Here is a 3353-nt window from a genome sequence, read left to right as displayed (position 1 = left end):
CTGGGGTCTGGAACCTTAGAAATTTATCTGGGGCTTTATTCTACTGTAGCTCAATTGACAACCAAGTCATAAGATAAAGTCTTTCCCACTCTTCACTCCTCTTTCCACAAGCAGAGGTATTTCTTTGGCCAGCACTACCCCAGGTCCACAGGAATTACTGCCTGGCTACTGCTGATGTTCACTCAAGGACCAAGGGCTCTACAGTCAACGTGTGGTGAATGCTTCCAGGCCTGGGTCTCTCCCTTCATAGCAGTGGGCTCCCCTCTGGCTCAGGGCAGGTTAAGAAATGCCATCCAGGAGCCAAGGCATGGAATCAGGGATCCTAGGAGCCTGCTTGGTGCTCTATTCCACTGTGGCCAAGCTGGTATCCACATTGAGTTTTATTTGTTTTTTTTGAAGGTACTTTCTTATGTAGATAGTTATTCAATTTGGTGTTCCTGTAAGGAAGGCAATCACTTGAGGATGCTATTCAGTCATCTTGGTCAGACTTCTTTGATTTTTTTTTTTAATGTGGCAAGAGATAAATGTCTAATTTCATTCTTCTATATGTAGATATCCAGTTTTCCAAAAGTCATTTATTGAAGAGACCGTTTTCCTCCCATCGTATGTTGTTGGCATCTTTTTCAAAAACCAGTTGGCTGTGAATGTATGAATTCATTCGTGAGCTTTTTATTCTGTTCCATTGGTCTATGTGTTTTCTTTTATGCTTGTACCATTCTGTTTTGGCTACTATAGGTTTATAGTATATTTTGAAGTCAGATAGTGTGATGCCTCCTGCCATATTCATTTTGCTCAAAATTGCTTTAGCTATTCATGGTCTTTCAATGTCCCACATAAATTTTAGGACTGTTTTTTAATTTCTGTGAAGAATATCATTAGTATTTTGATGGCAGTTGCATTGAATCTATAGATCATTTTGAGTAGCCTGATCATTTTAACAATATTAATTCTTCCAATCCATTAACACAAGATATCGTTCCCTTTAATTGTGTTTTTTTCATTTTCCTTAGTTAATGTTTTATAGTTTTCAGTGTAGAGCTCTTTCACCCTGTTGGTTAAATTCATTCCTAAGTATTTTGTTTTTGTAGCTATTGTAAATGCTATTGTTTCTCAACTTCTTTTTCATGTAGTTGACTATTAATGTATAAAACGCTATTGATTTTTGTACATTAATTTTGTATTCTGTAACATTACTGAATTTGTTTAAATCAAACAGTTTTTTGGTATAGTCTTTATACCTTTTTTGCATATAAATTGTGTTGTCTGCAAATAAAAGGCAATTTAATTTCTTTCTTTCCACTTTTGGTGCCTATTATTTTTTTCTCATGCCTAATTATTCTGGCTATGAAACTATGTTGAATAGAAGTGGAGAAAGGGGGCATCATTTTCTTGTTCCATATCTAGAAGGAAAAAATTTTAACCTTTTGACTTTCAGTATGATGTTAGCTGTGATTTTGTTATATTTGGTATGTTACTTCCGTACCTAATTTGTTAAGATTTTTGATCATGAAAGAATGTTAAGTATCATCAAAATTTTTTTCTGTGTCTTTTGAAATGATCATAAGGATTTTGTCTTTCATTTTGTTCATATAATTTATCACATTTATTGATATGTATTTGTTGGGTCATCCTTGCATCCTTGGGATTAGTCCCGCTTGAACATGGTGAATAATCTTTTTAATGTGTTGTTGAACTTGGTTTGCTAACATTTTCTTACGGAGTTTTGCATCTATATTCATTAGGGCTATTGGCCTGTAGTTTTCTGTTTTGTAATGCCTTGTCTGGGTTTATTAATAATATCAAGGGGATGCTTACTTCATAAAATGTGTTGGAAGGATTTTCTCCTCCCAGATTTTTGGAACAGTTTCAGAAAAATTAGTATTAGATTTTCTTTAAATATTTGGTAGAATGAAGTCATAAAGCCATCAGGTCATCCTAGTAAACATCACTTTTGACTCGGAATTTTTTTTTAACTGATTCAATCCCTTTAGTAGTTATTGCTTTATTCAGATTTTCTATTTCTTTGCAATTCAATCTTGGCAAGTTGTGTGTATCCAGGAAATTATTGATTTCTTCTAGGTTATCCAGTTCATTGGTGTTTAATTGTTTATATTGGTTTCATGATCCTTTTTATTTTCATGGTATCAATTGTAACTTCTTTTTAAATCTTGATTTATTTGATATGTCTTCTCTGTCTTTTTCTTAGTGTACCTAAAGGTTTGTAAACTTTTTTTTTCTGTTTTCAAAAAACCTACTCTTAGTTTTATTAGCCATTTGCATTGTTTTTCTAGCCTCCATTTTACTCATTTCTGCTCTGATCTATATTATTTCCTTTTTATACTAATTTTGGTCTGTGCTTATTTATTTATTTATTTATTTTTGAGAGGGAGTTTCAGTCTTGCTGCCCAGGCTGGAGTGCAATGGCACAATCTCTGCTCACTGCAACCTCTGCCTCCTGAGTTCAAGCAGTTCTCCTGCCTCAACCTCCCAAGTAGCTGGGATTGCAGGCACCTGCCACCATGCCTGCCTAACTTTTTTTAGTTGATTGCCTTGCAGAAAGAAGATGATCAATTATTAGGCAATGTTGTCAATCTGAAACATGATGGAAACTAATGAAGAAATAGCTGCCTGATGGAGAGATTGAATGGATGAGCCATAGTAATTTCTTCTGTGGAACTTGAAGTCTGCTCCTCCTCTTCAACTTTACCTGAGATTTAGGAGTCTCCTCTGCTCTTTCAAATGGGAGAGTGTTGCTTGTGATGGGTGCATACTTGGCACTGCATCATGTTATTTGTGTCCTAAATGCCTAAATGAAGGCAGTACCTTCATCAGTACTGCCATTGATGTTCTCTACTACATTTTCTTCAATTCATTCATTATATTTCTCAGCTCCAGAGATTGTGTATCTGTGCTATATTACTTCTTTTGGTCTTAGTAGTTTATTGTTTTTCTTATTTTATTCAATTGTTTCTCTGTATTCCTGGAAATATGCTGTGTGTCTTTAAACAATTATTTGGAAATTTTTATCAGGCAGCTTATGACTCTGTCTCTCTCTCTGTCTTTTTTTTTTTTTTTTTGATGGAATTTTTGCTCTTGTTGCCTAGGCTGCAGTGCAATGGTGTGATCTTGGGTCACCGCAACCTCTACTTCCCACGTTCAAGCAATTATCCTGACTCAGCCTCCCGAATCGCTGGGATTACAGGCATATGCCACTACACCCAGCTAATTTTGTATTTTTAGTAGAGACAGGGTTTCTCTGTGTTGGTTAGACTGGTCTCGAACTCCCGACCTCAGGTGATCCACCCACCTTGGCCTCCAAAGTGTTGGGATTACAGGTGTTATCCACTGTGCCT

Source organism: Mandrillus leucophaeus, unplaced genomic scaffold (genome assembly GCF_000951045.1).
Source record: "Mandrillus leucophaeus isolate KB7577 unplaced genomic scaffold, Mleu.le_1.0 Scaffold1034, whole genome shotgun sequence".
Taxonomy (NCBI): domain Eukaryota; kingdom Metazoa; phylum Chordata; class Mammalia; order Primates; family Cercopithecidae; genus Mandrillus; species Mandrillus leucophaeus.
The sequence above is the reverse complement of the archived record's forward strand: the minus strand, read 5'-3'. Positions refer to the sequence as shown.